We start from the raw sequence: 22183 nt of genomic DNA, 5'->3' as shown, positions 1-22183 counted from the left end.
AATCCTGGCTTGATTTAAGCCCTGTCTGTGAAACCAGGCCTTAGTTTACTACTTGACAATAATGAATGTTTCCTAAATTTTCTTTGAGAATTTTAATGTAAGAATGGTTTAAATGATTTTTTGGATATTTCTAAGCCAATTATTTTTGTTTATTTTTCAGCCTTTTCTCTATCTATTTGTTTATCAGAACAGTACACGATCATGTTAAATCATGGCCTGGTTTCACAGACAGGATTAGGCCTTAGTTTATTTAGGGTATTTAAGTAGCTTTTATAAACGTACCCTAGAAGAAGAAAAAAACATTACGGGTGTGCATCTTGAGACAAAACAATGGCACTGACATATTTTAGGATATGTCAGTACAAGTTGCTTTTTAGTCTGGGACTAGTTTAAGCCTTGTCAGTGTATGGAAACACTGCAATATGAAGCCTTCTTTTTGCTTTGAGGGTCGTTGTGCTTGCATTCTTGGGTTCAGATTACATTCTGCCTCTTGTCTCTCTGGAATTTGAATTGACTATTTTGGCTTTGACCTCGGACACTTTAATGTTTACGGTCTTTGCATTATGGCTGGGGTTGAGCTTGTTAAAGAGTCCAAGGCACTTGTTTAACCGTGTAATTGTTCTTATAGCTTATAAAAAAGTTTGCCACATTCATATACACACACAGTTCCTACTGAATCACTGTTATATTGGCTGAGACATTTAAACCTCAGTCACTGAATGTAAATCTGTGATGGCTTCCTATAGACCTCTTTGGAGCAGACGTCACAATTACGTCACTTGCAGCTGCGCGAGCATAGTGGTTGCAGAAAAATAGCGGTAGCAATTGGAGGAAAATGTGCAAAATCCACAGAATAAGAGAAAAACGTTTTGTTGTGCCTCTGGATGTTGGAATCGGAATGCAAAAAATATAGTCTTCATTTTTAAAGAAAACCATCGTTGAAAACGTCCTTTGAAGCTAAACTGAGACGTTTCACAGACTGGACTGATGACACCTGCAAGGATTAGTCTACTATTAAAGCAGGAATTTGAAGTAAACAGTAAGTCTACATAATATTCACATAATGCAGTTCAGAGGACATACATACATAGCAGTCTTTTTTTTTTTTTTAAACATGAAAGAATAAAAGACATGTCAGGAAGACATTAAATCATATGACAGGTGAAATTGATCAAGAGGCTTTGTTGCAGCTCCAGCCTTTTGTAGCATTTGTATGATGTTGTATTTGTTTTGTATGAACTATTTATATTGACAAATGCTTATATTTGCATGCTTGCTTGCATTCACACAATGTTTGTGAGTCCGGGGAGTGAAGAGATGTCACCACCAGCGGATCAATCGACTCTGTGGCCTGAGAGAGCTTTTGTTCTCTATTCAAGTAATCAGATGCTAACACAAACACACCATTCTGTACTTAACTCCATAACATTAATGCTTAATATGTTTTATGTTAATGCTTTCAGCACTAGATGAGCTTCCTATGGTTTTATGCCACTGACAATAGAAGGATCAATTTGATTGCTGTCCTGTAAAGATTTCTGTAAACTGACTGCTGAGGTTCTTACTTTTTCGAGAAATGTAACTCAAAGTAATTGTAATTTTGTAGTGCTGTATTGTGCTTTTGTATTTGTATTGTCTATATTATGTGAAACAATAAAATATGTGTATATTGCATTTTACTCTATTGTATACTGCATTTAATAGTGTACTACACTGTATAGTGTGTTATGCTTAATTTTGGGATCAAGTTTGGCGAATAAACTTCACAAGAAAGTTTACAGTGTCGTGCCTTTATACACGCCGCGAGGTGGCGCGCTAGAGTAGCGCCTGGGCGCGCACTCCGCGCGTGATTGATCGTTTCCAGTGCAGTCCGTCCTCGCGCTGCTCAGATCGAGACTGCTCGCGTTCTGAACGCCGAGCCGCATTCCTGTCGCGCCACGGAACGGGATATTTCAGCGAGTTTGGGAATTTAACTATGACTAGGACATGCCATCCAAAGAATACACGAACGTGTAAGTACCATAAAGGAATTATCTAAACTGTCTACGTTAAAATGGTTAGAAATGTGAGTAGATATCTTCGCGGCAGTAGTTTTGGAAAGCAGGATCTTGGAGCGTAGCGCTGCGTTGAGACTAGTCTCGTGTAGTGTGTAATTTAAGCACTGCTGTGGTGTTTCAAGTGTGGAAACCAGCATTTGGCTTTTACAATATCCAAACACCACGTATAAAACTTTAAGAACCCGGCGTTCCACTTGTTCTCCGAGACTCGAGTTTCGAGTATTGATCATATTTAGAGACTTTGTAAACATTTAGATCTATGGTTTGCTGGCGTATAAGTGTATTTTCACATAATCCATTTTACAAGCGCGTATCATGGAATGTAAGGCAGGGAATTTATTACTGATTACATTTCCTCGAACGCTCCGGATGAATGGAAATGTTTTGTATCAAATGTATCGCTTTTGTTTACTTGATCCGGTTTGAATACTTTCCAAACACGTTGTAGAGTTGAACAACTCAGGTCGTGGTTAGAACTGTTTGAGTCAAATTGTTTTAGATCCCAGAGAAGAACAACAGCAAGCGGCATGGTGACGGATTGTGCTGGGGTTAGGTCAAAGTTACTGAAACCGATAAGAAACTGACATTCCAAAATCGTTTTGAGAAATTCGCACATAAATAAAGACGCGGACGTTGCAAGAATGCTGTTTATGAACATTCCGATTTGAAATTGTCTCGGAACCATATGTTGTTAAACGGGCTATTTTTAAACTACTCCTCCTGTTTCTCCATCCAGCTCTAAGAGGCTCCCTCATCTCAGAGGACCACATGTTGCTTTTGGTAAAAATCGATAGGCTCTAATTGATTTATAAATGATTAGTCTCGGTGTGTTGCGTTAAAAGGGCGTTAACAGCAGAACTGGTTATGGAAGCTGTTGCTGCGGTGCATCTGAAGGTTCTGCCTGTCCGTGGGTGTGTGTAGCCTATACACGCCTACATACTATTCATTTTCTTGGTCTTTCTTCAGTAGGTCTGCATGTTCGCTGCATGAAAACCATACGTGAACCATTTACGAGGATTCTCAGAAGTTGACAGACGTGACCGCATCAGCTGCCCCTACTTGACCATTGAGCTCGCGCAGGCTTTTTTTATGACCATGGACTGGTGGGATTTTGGTTACTGATGGTTCTTCAGGGTTTAAGACATAGACCTTAGAAAAACGATTGGTCTCGACATCTCAGACGACTATTCATGGTCCCTGTCTTTCCCATTGTTATCACGACGTGACGGTTAGAAGCGTGACGGACATTCAGATGGAAATTGGGAATGTGTTTCCTCAGGCGTGAGGGAATCGTTTGTTTAGAAAGAGGCACGACTCCCCAAAACACAACCCTAACAGGAATAATCTTACAGTTTGCCTATGAAAAAAAAAAAACGACTTAAGGCCCCGTGGGTCAGCGAGTTAAAGCCATCTCCCTCCTTTTGGGCATGAATTATGAATAAAATTCACATCGTCATGCTGAGGTTGAGTTTACTATTATCCAACTGTTGTAGCCCCAGATCCTCAATGTTGTATGCGTGTACATTTATTTCAAAACGTCAAATGTTTAATGGAGGACTTTTAAACGTGTAAGTTAGAAATTCCATAAAATTAGCTTAGTTTGACACACACAGTATAGAATATGAACCTGACTCTACCTATATGAACTTTACCTCAGAATTAAGACCTGTAATACTGCTAGCCTGTTTTTTTTTACTGTGAAAAATCCGTTACATACACAGATTCGCGCCGGGAACAATTGTGATGTGTGGAGTTTGGAATGCGACCTGGCCCGCGTGCTGCTGTAGAACGGCAGATGTGCGCATGCGCGTAGGCTTCCCCTCCTCACTAGCGTGACTGGTTTTGCTCAGACCCACAGCAAAAATAATGGCCAAGATTAGCTCCTTTACCAAAATAATTGATCTCAGCAAGACAAAAATGATTGGAAATAAATCGCAAGAGCGGGGACATAATTAGCCTATGAAGAGAAAGATACAAGCACTGCAGTAAATTGGGCACAAAGGGAGAGAATAGGGCTATTGTTTTTGTTATAGATTATTATGATATGAGTGGAGTTGTGAAATAAATTTGGCCAAATGGAGAAGATTAATAAATGTGTGGGGGAGAGAGATAAGATCTTCTTGGCAAGATTGCTGCTATTAGCTACATATTACAATTTACGCTACCATGGTACTGTGATGGTATCAAATGGTAATGGATTTAATATAGCCTACCATGGTACTGGACAATTATCCATGTTATTTACATGGATAATACATTCAGAGGCCCCAAAACCAATGGCAGTACCATGCATTATTTGTTTGTTAGTGGCTGGTGTTCAACTACAAGAGACTCTTCTTTGTATATTTTGAGCTCCTCTTGCGTTGTCAACATCCCAGGCTGCAGCATGAGAGCTCATAATTGTGGTATTCTCTGGCCCATAGCTCACCCTCTGTTTGACTTCTATTTATAATCTCTCTCTCTCTGCTAGTCTCTCACATGGTACTGGGTAAATGTTTGTGTGCCGCCTTGCCATTCTATCACTCAAAGGTTTCAAGCCCCAAAATCTGACTGAAAGAAGTCTCTATGCCTCATTTACACTGCGGGTCTAGATGCCCAATTCCTATTTGTTAACTCTATCCATTTTTTTTTTTTGACCTTTTAAAAGTGACCCATATCCAATATCTGCATTTACGCTATACACTTGGTGAATCAACCCAAGGTAGACGTACTGACCCGGAAAAGCTTAGGCTCACTGCGTTTTGCAGTGGATGCAGACGAAATGATAATACAAGCTTTTGGTTTCCATACCATCTTTAAAGGTCAGCAAAACATTGGTCTCTTAAGGCAGAGAAAAAAAGAATACAGCCCTTGTTGCAACCTAGGCATTGAAAAGAGTCACGTGATTGCGGTTGGTGTCCACCTGAGTTGACGTCATTCGCCACCATCACTTTTTCATTGATATCCGACTCACATTGACGGGAATATCCGATCTGTCTGCTTGCATGGCATCAGATTTATTTCCACATATGAATGAGACAGATCTGAGAATATCGGAATCCATGTGTTTTTTTTTTTTTTTTTCAGCTTACATATTCATGGGTCATATCCGATGGAAGGAAAAAATTGGAATTGGGTCTCTTGAACCATGTAATGTAAATGCGGCCTATGTCTCATTATGATCTATTGGTCTCTTATGTTCTATAATATTAAAGGTAGAACACATGTTAGTGTGCTGTAAAAATATTATCTCTGAAAAGAGCATGTGACTCCAGAGACATATCAAGGCTCTCAAGCAAATTAAAGGAAACTTTAGATGTTAAGTTTTTATATATATATATATATATATATATATATATATATATATATATATATATATATATATATATATATATATATATAATATATAAAACCCACTCAGAAAAGGTAAAATACAGTGCTTCCTTAAGTCAAAATTGTAAAATTTGTTTTATTTATTTTTAAAAGAAAAAGTACAAGCATTCATGGTTTTCCTTTTTCTTCTTTCATCTCATTCTCTCTCTTTCTCTCTCTGTGTTTTCTTCTTGTCCTAAGGCCAGTGGTTATATTAAAAAGCATTTAAGAGGTCTGGCTGTTACTCTGTTTGTTAAAGAGCAAACAGTGAGAGGTCTTCTTCACACACAGACACTGCTAACTCTGTCCAACCTTCAGGCAGTCACTGCACAGTTTGACCTCCCATGAAATGATGCGTTCACTTGCATCCATACTAGTGATAGACTGATAAATTGGATGATATTTGCCCATTTTGAGATCATTAACATTGGCTGAAAACTTTACCCACTTGGCTTTACCAACTAGACTTGTTGATGGATAATGGCCAATTTCTGTTTTCAAATATTATTAATGAATTTTGAGTGAATTTCTGCATCTTAATTGTTGACAGTGGCTGCCTCATTCTCTAGTTATCATCCTATATTGGTCAACCGCTAGTCAGCATACTATACTGGAGACTCTCAGAACACTGATATCATGCTTTAGAATGCAGCAAATGTTCCACAAACTTCAGTCAAGAATCATGGTAGTCACAACAAACATTCATTGTGACCTTTGCAGTCTAGCATTCAGTCTGTTTTTGTGAATTACTCATACCATTTGAATTCTGTTGATATGTGGCCCTCGGTTTTAAGTGCATTTACGTTACTTTTTAAAGTGCTTTGAATCAAAAGAATGTCACAAGAAAATCTGAACCAGAACGTGAAAAACAGGCATTTCAAAGTTTCATTAGTTTTAGAAAATTGTATCACCTTTAGTAAAACTCAGCAACAGAAACTATATTTCAGCGGAATGTGGTTTTTCTTTGGATGGCATGTGAACACTTTGAGTTGACAGTTATAAATTATTAATATCTAGCTTTTTCCAGTTTTATTTTCATCTTCTACACTTTTAACTGTTCTTCAAAGGACCTCCGTTTTCTTTCTCTCTCTCTCTCTCTCTCTCTCTCTGTCCCTCTCCGTCTCTCTCTGTCTCTTCTCTATGACATCTGTTATTTAGGATGAGTTGTTTTTCAGGAATGCCCGACAATTGCTTGCGGTTACACCCTGCAAGCAAACTTTCCTGATTATACTGTACTTGAATGCATATAATTTATGTGAACAGGTTAATCTATCCTCTTAAGACAGAAGCTTGTTGCCTTGTGTACATTTAAAGACTCACAGTTTTGTATTTGTAATGTTGTCGACTTGGTGCACAAGCTTACACGGTTAATCGTAGAGTAGGTGCATCAGTGACGAGATTATCCTCCTCTCCGACTGTAATTCCATTCTTGCATAATCTTATGCTATTCGAGAGTTGATTCATAACTGCATGTCAACAAACAACTTAGAGGAAGGACGTGCAGTTGGTTTTGCACAGAATGGGAAAAGCCAACAAAATTACAGATGAGACAGTGGTTGAAAAGACGTGGGAAGCAGCTCACTGCCACTTTGGCTTGTTAATTTGTTTGTTTGTATTTTGGCTCCAGCTTCACCCTCCTTACACTCTTTCTCACAATTGTATTGGCAGTTGCTCATTGCTGCTTTCTTTCCTGTTGTTGATAGTGTGCACATGTGAGAGATTTGTTTTATAGCATCTGTGATCTCTGGCACATGCAGTGAGTTGCCTGCTATTTGGGTTTAGAGTAGTTGTAAACTTAAAGCTGAAGTGTGTGACTTCTGCTCCACTAAACGGAATCACAAAATAATGAATGTTTTCAAACAGATACTCACACCATTGGTTGACTCAGTGTTGCTGTGTCAGGCTGGATGGACGGCATTTCAGAGCGATGATTTGATGGTGCCACTGTGTTTACACTTTTTCAGGGAAATCAAATCAAATGGTTTACTTTAAGTTGTCTCTGTATATTAAGCTGGAATTGAAGTACTTTAACACTTAAAATGTTACACACTTCAGCTTTAAAATGTCATATGGAGTTAAGACTTAAAGGGATAGTTCACCCAAAAATGATTTACTCACCCTCAAGCCATCAGACAAACACAATCCGAGATATATTTAAAAATATCCTTAGCCCTCCAATGGTTGTGAGGCCAAATTCTGAAGACAGAAAAAATGCATCCATCCATAAAAAAATGCGTACAACGTATGAGGGTTAATAAAGGCCTTTTGAAGCGAAGGGATGTGTTTTTGTAAGAAAAATATCCATATTTAAAACTTTATATATTCAAACAACTAGCTTTCAGCAAAAAAACGCACGCAGAATGCACAAGTCAACTTGCGCCAAATGAGTAATCCTCTGACGCGATGTATGACGCAGGATGTAGTATCGTAAGTACTACTTATGAGTATCATAAGCTTAGACGCCTCTCACGGTTCAAACAAATACGGCTGGGCAACAAACTCAAGCTCCTCTTCTCTTATATCGAAATCTTCCGACATTTCTCTTTAAAATTTCTCATTTTAAACTTCTAATTTGTGACTAGTGTTTTCTTTTGCTCTCTCCTCTGCACCTCCACGTGCGTCATTTTGTCAAGTCAAAGGTTGCTTATCCGCCCAAATTGACATGCGCAGAATGCGTACGGTTGTCCACCAGAAGCTCGTTATTTGAATTTATAAAGTTTTAAATAGGGATGTACCAATACCATTTTTTTAAGGACCGAGTACGAGTACCGATACTTTTTTCTAGTACTTGCCGATACTGATGCCTATACATTTATTAATTTCTCTCTCTCTCTCTTTTTTTTTTTTTTTTTTTGGTGATGTGGCAGTTTTCCAAGCACAGCACAGTGAGACTAATGAATGTAGGACAGCTTCTTTATTATTACTCTAATGAAAAAAAGTAATAATTTTTATGTGCTTGTCACAAACTTAAAGAACAAAAATTTCAGTGTCCAATAACCTTCAAAGGGCATAATTACCAATAATTGTTGTTATATAAAAAGAAATTTACAAACAAATTACAAACAATACAACAAATTCTATATAGATACCAATTAATTAAACTTGTTTTTCAGATACAGTAGGTTTATTTACCAGGTATACATTTATTTAACATCTTTTGTTGTTTTATTAACATTAATGACAAATATAGGCTACGGTCCCTTTAAGACCGAATCCATGGATACTGACACACATCCTGTTTTCACCAAAATGTTTACATCCACTTAAGCCATAACCGACTGTATTTACGTGAGATACTCCACACAATGGACATTTATACAGTCAGTTATGGCTTAAAGGTTCCCTAGAACTTTTTTTTTAAAGATGTAATATAAGTCTAAGGTGTCCCCTGAATGTGTCTGTGAAGTTTCAGCTCAAAATACCACATAGATTTTTTTTAATTCATTTTTTTAACTGCCTATTTTGGGGCATCATTATAAATGAGCCGATTCAGGGCTGCTGGCCCTTTAATTGCTCGTGCTCTCCGCCCACGGAGCTTGCGCTTGCCTTAAACAACATAAAAAAAGTTCAAACAGCTAATATAACCCTCAAAATGGATCTTTACAAAGTGTTCGTCATGCAGCATGTCTAATCGCGTAAGTACAGTGTTTATTTGAATGTTTACATTTGGTTATGAATGAGTTTGGTGGCTAAAGCTCCGTGGCTAAAGCCAACATTACACACTGTTGAATAGATTTATAGAGAATGAAGTTGTGTTTATGAATTATACAGACTGTAAGTGTTTAAAAATGAAAATAGTGATGGCTCTTGTCTCCACGAATACAGTAATAAACAATGGTAACTTTAACCACATTTAACAGTACATTAGCAACATGCTAACGAAACATGTAGAAAGACAATTTACAAATATCACTAAAAATATCATGTTATCATGAATCATGTCAGTTATTATTGCTCCATCTGCCATTTTTCGTTGTTGTTATTGCTTGCTTACCTAGTCTGTTGATTTGGCTGTGCACAGATCCAGACGTTACTGGCTGCCCTTGTCTCATGCCTTTCATAATGTTGGGAACATGGGCTGGCATATGCAAATATTGGGGCGTACACCCCGACTGTTACGTAACAGTCGGTGTTATGTTGAGATTCGCCTGTTCTTCGGAGGTCTTTTAAACAAATGAGATTTATATAAGAAGGAGGAAACAATGGAGTTTGAGACTCACTGTATGTCTTTTCCATGTACTGAACTCTTGTTATTTAACTATGCCAAGGTAAATTCAATTTTTGAATCAAGGGCACCTTTAAGTGGACGTAAACATAATGTGTGCATTTGACCATTCAGGCGCAAGGAGAACGGACCGCACGCTGTCTGAGAACTGGGATCCCGCACAAGAAAGAGAGAGAGCACGTGCGAGAGAGAGAGAGTGCTTCTGGTCTGTCATTCAGCACAATTCTGCCTATCCCGCCTTCACTAATCGATAACGAATTGTGATTGAAAGTATGCAGTTCTCAATGTGTGTGTTGTCATCATTAATTTTGAAGTATTTCCACACCTGTGAGGCTGACATTGTTTCTGCTGCTACCGCCGGTGTCTCTGTGCACGGAAAATTCTGTCAGTTACGTCACGTGAGGTATCGGTCTTTGGTATCTGGGTATTTTTACGAGTGCGAGTACAAGTACATGAGCTTGGTATCGGCCCGATATCGATACTGATATCCGTATCGGTGCATCCCTAGTTTTAAATATAGATATTTTATATATACTTCAGAAGGCTTTTATTAACCCTCCTGAGTCGTATGGATTCATTTTTTTATGGATGGATGCATATTTTCTGTCTTCAGAATTTGGCCTACCATTCACAACCTTTATAAACCTTGGAGGACTTAGGATATTTTTAAATCTCAGATTGTGTTCGTCTGAAAGAAGATAGTCATATACACTTAGGATGGCTTGTGAGTAAATTATCCCTTTAACTATCCCTTTAAACTAGTCCTTTATGCTCTCGAATGTGTGTTTGAGCAGCGCACAGAATGAAAAGAGAGCAAAATCTGAATTAATGAATGAATCTTCATGCTCTGAATCTGGACTGCAGCGTGGACTTGTGTTTGTGTGTTTTGCAGCATGTGACGTGGTGATACTTTTTGTGTTGTTTGGACCGAAATCAAACAAATGTTCTGGAGTTTACTGCTGTGTGAGTCATTTTTGGGTCACACAAATAATGTGCGATTCAGATAGGAAATGGTCATACATGATATGGATGATGCTACATGTTTCTCTCTCTCTTTGTCAACTTGTCTTCTCTCACCACTCCCACTTGCTCTGCTTTTTCTCCCCCTTGTTTTCTTTCTCCTCGCATTGCTCATCAGCTGTGTGTATGTCAGTGTTTGGATGTGTTCCTGGTAAATGGCCGGGGTCCAGCCTCAATCTGAGATGTTTTTCCTTTAAATGCAGTCAGCGGCTAAAGCAGCAATCAGGAGGACTGACCTCTCCAATATATTTTCTTTTATACTCTGTGTTTTCTGCTTGTTTTTGCAGTGTAATGCTTCTTGGTGCAGGTTGTTGATTGAATTGAGTAAAATTCAATCCTCGACTCATCACAAGATCAGTGGTTCTCAACTAGTGTGCTGTGACCTGTACACTCTTATAAATAAAGCTTCCAAAAGGGGGTTTTCACAGCATTGCCATAGCAGAACTATTTATGGTTTCCTATAAAGAACATTTCAGTGAACACTTCCTAAAATAACCATTTTTATCTTGTCTAATCTAAAGAAACATTTTCCACTTAAAGAATCAGTTCCAATGATGGAATCATCAACGCCTATAAAGAACCTTTCTTTTTTGGAGTGTATTTAAGTTGTGGGTGTGGACCGCATGATGAAACTATTGAGCCCATTTCATGTTTAAAAGTTTTGTATTGTCGGGCCTCTGCAGTTCATGGTATAATGAATGCATTTCACTTCTTCAAAGATGTTTACCTTTTAATGTTCAATGCAAAATCAGGGTCCTGAAGCAGAACCAGTTGAGAACCGTTGCACTAGAATCACAATCGCAGCACTGTTCTCCCCTGTGATTTCACACAGCGCTGCGGCATTGCTTTCTCTGTATGTTGCGCGCGCACACACACACACACACACACGTTCACTCAAACACACTTTTTTCCTCAGTATTGTGGCTGCTCTCCTCCTGCAGTTTTAACTGCACAGACGTTTAAATAATTCAGTATCTTAAGCTCAGCTTGTAAATAATGCGAGCCCACATATTGCACTGCAGCAAACTGTTTAATTTAATTCTACTCAGTGCATTTATAATTGCAAAAAAAAAACGTGAACAAAGCTCTAATGCGAATGTTTCAATTATAAATGACACATGTACACACACTGCAACACATAGTTTTAATTATAACGTGCTCCAGTGAGAGCTAATGAGATTTATTTCCTTCGCTGAGTTATGGCATTGCTCAAACAGTTTTCTTCCCATGAGCCTATGCGTTTGTGCTCTCCACACTATGTTTGTCTTGTTTGATTGCACTAAGTGGTTGTATATCTAGTGGTGCTTTATTACAGGGCTTGCGTGGCAGCAATGTATCCAAATTCCTTTTTTGTTTTCTGCAATTAATTCAGCCCCAACCACTTTACAATAATTCACCCAAAAATGTAAATTCTGTCATCTGTCATCATGCTCTTCCCCATATTTTTTTTTGCCAATAGGAGATTTTAGAATGAGCAAGCTTCTGTTTTCCATATAAGGAATGTTAATGCCAAGCTCCAAAAATTACAAAAATACCATAATTAGTCCATATACTACACAATATTCCAAGTCTTTTTGTGCCTAAAATCTAAACTTATAAAAAACGATAAACTTTTCTTTTGCTGCCTTGCGAGCAAGTTATGCATGTGCTGCTGCTTGAGACTTGAAAGGAGCACTGAGGATTATAAATGCATGCAAATGAGTGCATTAATGCTGTTTGCATTTTGGCTGTCGATTGTGTGATTGCGTGTGAGCTGCTTTCTCTTCATTTATTTATTTGGTCAGCTATGTTCCACAACCTAGTGAGCTGTCTACAGCCTTGGCAGTTGTTTTTAAGATAAATTTTTTGTGCATCATAGAAATTACTTTCCTCTTGGGAAATGTATGTAGAGATATGAATTTCATATGATTTTGTTCACAAGATGCTAAACAAACAATTGCTGCATCCAAAATCGCATACTGTATATTACCCATAGACTGTAAAAAAAGATATTACCACGTTTGGTCTAAATGTACGTTCTGTATACCATGAATAAAATTCGTGGTATACAGGTAAAAACCTACATCCACCATGTTGTCACTGACATGTGACCAATGCTGTCAGTTGCGTCATACACAAATCCTCTCCCGTGGCCTCATGATATAGTAAAGTGTCTATGTGATGCACACTTCAGTTAATGAATACTATAAATTCAGACATACTACTTGGCTCGCATATTGCTTTTTGCCTACTATAAAGTATGGAAGTAGGCATATTCGGACACGGGGAAGTGTCTGTGATGCACACTTCGGGTAATGAATACTATGAATTCGGACATACTACTTGGTTCACATATTGCTTTTCGCCTACTATAAAGAATGGAAAAAGGCAAATTCGGACTCGGTGAATGCGTATCTCTAGCCAGCATAAAAATACATCACACACAAATATTCAGTAAAATAGTTCCTTTTCAGTTACAATAAACTATTTTATTGGCACTGAATGAATTCCTAATTTGTCCACTATTTTATATATATATATATGGATATATATATGGATGTTTTTCCCCACTGATCTCGGCACAGTGTTTTTAAGGATTGCCTTCTCTGTGAAGGATGCAATGTGAAACCGCTTCCTTAGATGGTTCCTTAAACATTCTTGCTACCTCATTGGCATCTGACGCATCTATATAATTTTTAAATGCTGCCCCGGCAGCTCAGTGGGTTTGTTTGTGTGTGTATGTGATGGCCAAACGTAGATTGCAGTATGACATTCATGCTTTTTTCCTATAATCCTTCAATGAATGTATCAGATATCAGAGAGGCTGTTGTGTGTGTTGATAGTGTAATTTCTGTACTGTGCTAATGTTGTCATTTCACACTTCATTACACCTTTTTAAGGAGCATGATTTCACATTACTAACATTCCAGCAGCATGTGATGCTGCAACAGGCCAGCGTGTGTTTGACCAGTTCTAATAGTGTGTATTTTTCTTCTTGGTATTGGATTTTTGCCAAATTTGTGGTATAAACTATATTACACAGTCTCATGTACCATCATACCGCCCAACGCTAGTGTGTTTCCATGGCACTGGTCAGCGATGCGTGAAACGGTTCAGTGTCCATCAGGAATGCGGCGTCACCCACACGAACGCGCCACCCCTCCGTCCGCCCGACCCCTTCAAAAGCCCCGCATTCATCCATCTATCTGCCTCATTCTCTCTCTCTCTCTCTCTCACTCTCACTCTTTGTCTTCGCTGCTTTTGTGTTTGTCAAAGGTCCAGAGAGTCAGCAGTGATGAGGCATCGGTGCATTGTTTGCTGCGAGTGAAATGTAGTGGCGTTGTACTCTTGGGGTCAGATCGTGACATACGCTGAAGAGAAAATATTTATCCCACACAAGCGCCTGATGCAAATGAACCCAGAGGTCGAACTACGACAACGTTGTTAATTTGGGCTTAACCCGTTTAGCTGTATGTGAGAGGCTGTTCATCTCGTCAAAGAGGTTCATGGAAATTTGTTCGTTATTGTGATTTTTTTTTTTTTTTTTTTTTTTGTAGGAAATGGGATGTTGGTGGACAGTTGCTCATCATCTGGTGCACATACATTTATGGATGCACAGTTTTGGGCAAAACAAATGGGAAAAGTTTTATTTTAAATGTTTTAGTTACGACACCCATATGATGTAGACGTAGAGGCTGCTTGTGTATGTTTGTCAGATTTTACATCCCACCCTTATTCTGATTTGATTGAATCATGAAAAGGATGTGATGCTATTGGTTAATATATTTCCCGCCCACATGGCCTTGGTTATGTCAGAAGAAAAGTTAATTCAGATGAGGGTAAAAGGATTTTCTCCTTCCTGGCAAAATAAAATAAAATGAAATAAAATGAAAAAATTAAATATAAAAAACATAAAAAAATAAAAAATAAAATAAAACAAAGATGAAAATAGTTTTCTTTCTTTAGAGTAACATACACTCACTGAATAATTCACAATAAGACCAGTAACATTTATTAAAGAAGCATTAGTGGATTATTACATCCTAATGTTTTTCTAGGATGATATTTAATTAAATTATAATTTTAATGTAATTTTCAATTAATTAATTTATTTAATTTAATACATTTAATTTATTATTTTAATTTAAATGTCATAGTTTAATGTTTTGTAGAATTTTTAAATATAGTAAGTTGCTTTAAATGTAATCATTGCATTTAAATGTAAGTTTTGTTACACTTAAATGTAAACTTTTTTTAAAAAACCTTTTTAAACTGTATGCTTTAGAAAGTGGTTGTCGTGGAAATAATGATGACGTGGATTATGATGGAATTGAACTGCTCTCACAATTCTGTTATTCCAAATCTTCGATGAGTAATCAAATTTCCTTCTGCATAATACACATAAAGAATGTGCGAATGAATGAGTGTTAACAGGAACCTCTTCCACCCTGTTGTTTTCTCTCACTCTGTTCCTCTCTGTTCTGAGTGTTTCTGACGGCCGGGAATGTCGTACATCTGGTCGGATGATCTGATGTGGGATTGTCCCAGTTTACAACGGTACATATTTCTCTCTCACTGACCTGGTCACTCCCCCTCGCTCCCTTCAGCTCTCATCTGACGGGTTTCTGGGCAGGCGTTTGGTCGCCGTACAGGAGATTGGATAAAAGGGCCGTGCCAGATGGAAACGAAGAACCAGGCCAAATCTGTATGTCATTTGCGGCTGCTCTACAAACACACTAACACACCCACAGAAACACGGTCCATGTGGAGAGCTGGGAAACTAGTCTAGCTACCGTCTCGGTCAACACTCCTGTGGGTGTTTGCATATAGTGAGATGAGCTTATTATTGATTCTGAATAAACTGACTTTGGCTGCAGTTTTTTTCTATTCAGACAGAATAATGTTTAGCTGTAGTGGTTAAAATCACCATTAAATCAAAATTGAAAGTTCTTGTTGTTTTCTATGGAATATTGCAGTATTTATTATAAATGATTAAGATTCACAGATTAAAACGAGTTTTGTGGCCTCCAGTCTGATATATTGAGATAAAATAATTTTTTGCTGATGTATTTACATTTATGCATTTAAGAATCCATTATCACTGAAGCATATTTTGATGGATTGTGCTTGTTTGAAATCTGTTCGAACTCTTTTTTCTTTTTCTGTGGACGTTTATGAAAATATTTTTAATGAATTAAGGCCTGATTTAGTTTCAGAATTTTTATCTAAGGTCAAATTGAAAAACATAATTACATTTTTTTTCCTTTTAAAAAAAAAAATCCCGTTCTCACCATGAATATAGCCGCGGTTGCTCGCATGGCTTTAAATCATAAACAAACAAACATTTATGCATTTATACAAAAGCAACTTGCATTGCATTACATAAAGATTTCATCAAGTTCATGCATTCTCTGGGAATCAAACCCATGATGATCTTGTTGTTGTTGTTAGCGCTATATTCTGCTATTTAAGCTACAGAAATGCTAATATTTAAAAAAAAAAACAACAACAAAAAAATCCGTTCAAAGATATTTTTAATTTTTAAAAAGTCTATTCTGTTCACCAAGGCTGTTTATTTGATCGAAATTAGTTAAAATTGTGAAATATTGCTGTTTTCTCTTCTCTCTTCTCTATTGATGCAAAAACTTGAGAAAATGAGATCCAGGCAGTTGATGACGTTGAAGAAAAATTATTTATTCATTTCAATTAAATTCAGCCTCACACGAAAACTTCAGTCGATAATGAAAATATTTAATAGAACCAAAAAGGTAAAATAAAAATCAGAAATCGAATATCTATGATAAGAACATTCTGAAATCTGAGTATAGTAATCTGAAAGAAAATCATTAGAAATGGCGCCAACAAGACCGCAAGATGCAAGTCAGGATAGCAGGAAAGGGGGTACCAATTGAGAGAACGAGACATGTTTTATACCCTAAGATTGGGAATCACCCTTCCAGGTCTTGTTTGGATAGATAAGAAAGGTCAGAATGAAGCTTTCCGTTGTTTTGGAGGTTTTAAAGAAATTCATGACATTTGATGGTTTCCTGCTGTCTAAACAGTCATTGGGTAATTTTTATGGTCTCGTGACAATGGACATTATCAAATGGAGTAAAAACACCCAAAAATAGTCCCAAAAAGGGTGGGTTAACACCTTCATCAGAACAATATAATAACAAGTTAACATTTTTCAAAGATCCCCTTTCATTTGAATACAGAGATACAAAATATTATTGAAGAAAAAGTACATGTGATCAATTCCGAGAACATCTACGTTCTGGTAAAATTTTGGCAGGAACCCAACCCAACCACGAAGGTTCCTCTTTTACCTAGAAAACTTGAAGTTCACTTGGAACTTTAAAGTCCCAAAGTTCAACAGGTGAAATAAGCACAATGAAGATCAAAATGACAAAAGAGCACATTAAGGAGTAAATACAGTATGTGGTTATACTTGAATATAAGTGATTATTTGTGAGTAATTTAAGTAAGATTATATGAATACTTGAAATCATAAGTAGCATGGAAAATCATAATCAATAAGTGATAACGAGTGATTAATAATAATTAATAATTAATAATGAATGATTAACATAGAACATGAATAAGTGAATATTGACCATTTTGGATCCATCAATATAATGTAAAATGTAATTTATTCCTGTGATCAAAGCTGAATTTTCAGCATCATTACTCCAGTCTTCAGTGTCACATGATCCTTCAGAAATCATTCTAATATGCTGATTTGCTTCAGAAACATTTCCTTTCAAATGTATCACTTAGCGTCCATTAATTAAAATGGCTTGTATAGTAGTTAACATCAAACATTGTCCTAACAATTTGAGCATTATCACAACACACGTTTCAAACTGTAATTCCGAAACCCTTCACACCCATGACAGCAAACACAGTGGCAGTCCTGCTGGTGTGTGAGGTGTGAGCGTGTTGAGCTCAGGGGTCTGTGTGTGTCTGCGGCCCGCGGCGGTGAACGCTTACACCTGCCGCCAGCACTCAGAGGTGTGGACATTGGCAGGAGCTGTGGGTTTTTTCAGCAGAGTGATTTGAGAGTTTGGCTCTGCTCGTATCAGAGCAACAGCGATCGGCTCGGAGGAAAGATTACAGGGAATTTAACTGAACAAAACCCTGGTGTTTCTCACCAGAGCAGCGATAAGACAGAGATGAGGGATTGTGAGATACAGAATGTGCAGGACTAGTTTATAGTTAGCTCTTCCTTAGAGCCAATGTAGTTGTCTAGTACCTTTTTAAACACAACTTTTTCCATTTATGTACGTTGAATCCTGAAAAGACATTACAGTCTTGCAGTCCCTTTGTTTCGTGTTGATCTGTGTGCATGTGTTTTTTGATGTTGAGAATCATATTTGATACAAATCAAGCTTTTATGGCTCATATAGCGAGAATATGGAGGGAAAAAAAGCCTCAATTTTATTCAGAGGCCCAAACTGAGCAAAAATACCAATTGGCTATACCAATTATATGGCCAAAAAGAAAAATTTAATTACAAGGAAATCTTTATAACAATATAATAGACTGCTTATAATAAATGCATCATCACTCTATTTCTGCCAAAAGCGTGTCTTAGTAAGATGATTTTTAAATGCTTAGTTTTATGATCACAGCTCTGTATTTTTCAAACATAATGCTATGCAGTACAATAATGGTTGAGCGATGAATAAACATATTTGATAAAATGATGGATAATCAATAAACCGAAGTTGCTTCAGTCCAGTAAGTGTTCCCCTTGAAATGTTACTAACAATATATGTTATTCTTTTGTTTACTTTATCAAAATGAGTAAAGATTTGTACAATTATACTAAAAGGCAATCAGACAACAGAAGACATGTAGTAGATTGTGCAATAGGTTTTTCAGCAAAGTTTTGAATATGTTGATCATTTACAGGCCTATCAAATATGACAAAGTATGCTTTTTAGGTTTCTGCAGTGCTTATTCAGCTGCATCTCTCTTTATCTCCAGATTGTGCATGTACAGTTTCTTTGTATTAGTTGCATGAGTTTTTCTGATCGCAAGGTGTCAGCCAATCACATTGCAGCCGGCTTGATTTCACCGCTGGAGGTTTCGATGAGAAATCAGCGTCTTGATTGCGCTGGCATCAGACAACTGATTGCTGGAGACGCCGAGAGCGTCCTGTGCACACGCGTGTCACGCTGGGACGCTTATGGAAGAACAAGATATGCTGAAAACTCTGATCATAAATGCGCCTGATTGAATGATATCAGCAGACAGAGATGATGAGAGAGCAAAGAAGGGCTATCGAATATGTGTTTTTTGTGTGCGAAACCAAAGCGATGAGGGTGGAGAATTAAGCAAAAATATTTTATCTACTATGATAAAATAAAGCCTCGTTCTACATTCAAACCTGTGTATCTTAACTCCTGGCAGTCTGATCAAATCAGTCAGGATGGAAGTAGACCTTGCTGGCTAAAATAGAGTTTTTTTTTATCACACTAGATAAAGTTTGTGGTCTGTAAGATTTTTAATGTTTAATTTTTTTTTAAGTCTCTTCTGCTCACCAAGGCTGTGTTTATTTGGTCAAAAATACAGTAATATATATCTTCATTGTCTTGTACCAAAAAATACATATATATTTGAAAACATATTGTTGCCTGAGTTGCTTTGGGTTAGTTAGCCACTTTTTGTTAATAGTTTGTAGCACGGATAACTTGTTTTGTTTTAAGAGTAGCTGGACTGTTGTTTAAATCGAGTGGCTTGTAGTTTGAGAAAATACAGTTTAAAGTAGCTAACAAGCTATATCTCAGACCTTTAGTATAAACCAGCCATGTATGTTTACACGTTATCTGTATCTTATGTAAATGTTGAGGTTTGAGAGGAGAAAACCACACACTGATGTCATTCATGTAAATAATAAAAAAAAAACACTCAAACTCCCAAGGTGTGTGTGTCAGCGGTAAAGAAGTCGAGCTGGTCTGTCTGGTTGAGTCACTGTTTGGAGGTTAATGAACTGGTTGGTTTGTCACAGGTGGTTTTGTCTCTTGTTGAGCTGCGGGTTAAAGTTTGATGATAAACCACACAGATCTGTGGGATATAGGACACTCTTTCTCATGGTTTTGCAGCCAGTCGCTCTTGTAATCTGTACTATTAGCATTGTTTGTAAAGTCAGTTGTCTCTAGTACTAGTGCTCATGATGTGATTAAACTTAACACCAATTATAAAAGTTCAGTATGTGTGTACAAACAATTATCCAAAATGCAAATTACCAAACTTTTTTCCAGAATTTTTTTTTTAGTCATGTTAATACAATAGTACTACACTCTTAAAAATAAAGGTTTTTTTTTTTGGTCATTGATGTTTCATCAACCTTTATGTTGCACAAAATGTTCTTTATAGTAAAAAAAGGTTCTTTAGATTTAGATGAAAAAAAAGGTTCTTTTAAGAACTGTTCACTAAGGTTCTGCGGGGAACCAAGAATGGTTCTAGTACTATGGCATCATTGCAAAACCCTCCTTTATTTTAAGAGTGTACTTTTTCATACACTTTTTGAGTGTTCTTTGAAGGATTAGTTCACTTTCAAATGAAAATTAGCCCAAGCTTTACTCACCCTCAAGCCTTCCTTAGTGTATATCATGGGCGGATTGGCCATAGGGCATTTCTGACAAATGCCAGAGGTGCCGGACCATTTATTTATTTATTTATTTTATATATGGGCTGGTAAGTTTTTTTTTATATATATATATATATATATATATATATATATATATATATATATATATATATATATATATATATATATATATATATATATATATATATATAGTTTTTACAGGCCGACAGCGCATAGGACGGGAAATGGCCGGCCTGGTCCCGAGATGGGCCGACCGCCCCACCCCTACAAGAGAAGAAAAAATTAAACCATAAATACTGTTTTGTGACTCTTTAATGTGTCTTGACAGATTGCTGTAGCGCCTCCGTTCAAGCAGCCCGTGACACTACACATTTTTCAAATTCCAGTCCATGACGTTAATCTAACTGCTTTGTCGGACATAAATGTGGATACGGCATTATGATTGGTTAGATCGCCTGTCAGTCAAACTCAGTCAAAATCAAGAATGCCATCGTTTTGTATTAAACAGTTGTAAGTGTAGCATACAACCATTTTAAAATGTCATTGCTTCGTGATATTTGGTTACAAGTGTTAGCTAGACTTTTACTGAATTACATGACTGAAATATCGCAGATAAGGTGGGATTTAGGGTAAACAGACTGCTGTACTTGCAATATAGTCAAAACATGTCAAAAACGTATAGCAACCCAGGTGAAAAAAGTACACTTCCATAATGTACTTAAAGTGCTCTATTTTCACGCACTAATTTTGTACTTAATAGATTGTTCTTAATTTTGTACTTCCATTATATTATTTATATTTTTTTAATAAAATTCTTCTTTAGTACTACTTAAGATAATCTTAAGAATATCTAAGTGTACTCAAGTGTGCAATTTTGAGACACCATGAATTAGAACTAAAATGTGCTTTTAACATACTATCTCTGTATTTGTAGTGTAATGGGAAGTGTACTACAAGTGGTAACTAAATGGTGTCTCAAAATAGCACAGTTAGTACACTAAGATGTTCTTAACATTATCTTAAGTACTAAAGTAGATTTTTTTATATTAAAGTACAACATTAGTGTGTGAAAATAGAGCACTTTAAGTACATTACGGAAGTGTACTTTTTTCACCTGGGAATGCGCGTGTCCGTGGGTGTGGTAATGTGGGCTGGTGTGGCTACAGTGCCAGGGCTGAATTTTTGTCCCAGTCCACCCCTGGTGTATATGACTTTCTTCTTTCTGATGAACATAGCCGGAGATATGTTAATAAATATCTTGATGCATCCGAGCTTTACAATGCCTGTGAGCGGGATCAACAAGTATGAGCTGAAGAAAGTGCTTCCATCCACATCCATCCATCATAAACATTTACTCCACATGGCTCCGGGGGGTTAATAAAGGCCTTCTAAAGTGAAGCGATGCATTTGTGTAAAAAAAAATATATCCATATTTAACAAGTTATGAAGTAAAATATCTAGCTTCCGCCAGACCGCCTTCCATGTTCAATGTACGAAGAAAGTGTAAAACTCTCTTGTAGGGCTGCACGATTAATCGGACAATTAGAAAAAAGGACAATTAAAAAAAAACATTGAAATCGCGCTTAAAGCTGCGTTTTTTTGTTTTTTTTTTTAATGCGCGGCTTGTCAATGAAGTATGGCTCCAAATGCTAATCCATCTGAAAGCACTGCGAGTTTGATTCGCTTATAATGTGCATTTGAAAAAGCAACACGCAACAAACATCTTTCAAGACATGAGAAACATTTATTAACATCTTGTCCAATAAAAGACAACATTTAATAACATGTTTTTACTCAACTCATTTCATACTGACAGCTAAGCCTCCTTCTGTGAGATGATGTAGCCTCTTACACAGAATAGGTTGTTTGCACATGATGTCACAGCAGAAGCGCGAATGAGGCTGGAGGGCAGGGAGTGATTTTTCTATATAG

General features: G+C 37.1%; 1 protein-coding gene across 1 annotated transcript in view; it reads left to right on the top strand.

Annotated features, from left to right (window-relative positions):
* The first annotated feature begins 1854 nt into the window (after positions 1-1854).
* Positions 1855-22183, top strand: part of plxna1b (plexin A1b) — a 143978-nt gene continuing 123649 nt past the window's right edge. Inside the window, exon 1 of the mRNA XM_048200124.1 lies at positions 1855-2012. The gene's annotated coding sequence lies outside the window, so the exon portion shown is untranslated. The remainder of the gene's footprint in view (positions 2013-22183) is intronic.

The sequence above is a fragment of the Megalobrama amblycephala genome, linkage group LG8, assembly GCF_018812025.1.
Source record: "Megalobrama amblycephala isolate DHTTF-2021 linkage group LG8, ASM1881202v1, whole genome shotgun sequence".
Classification (NCBI taxonomy): Eukaryota; Metazoa; Chordata; class Actinopteri; order Cypriniformes; family Xenocyprididae; genus Megalobrama; species Megalobrama amblycephala.
Note: the sequence above shows the minus strand (reverse complement) of the source record. Positions and strands in the feature narration are given on the sequence as shown.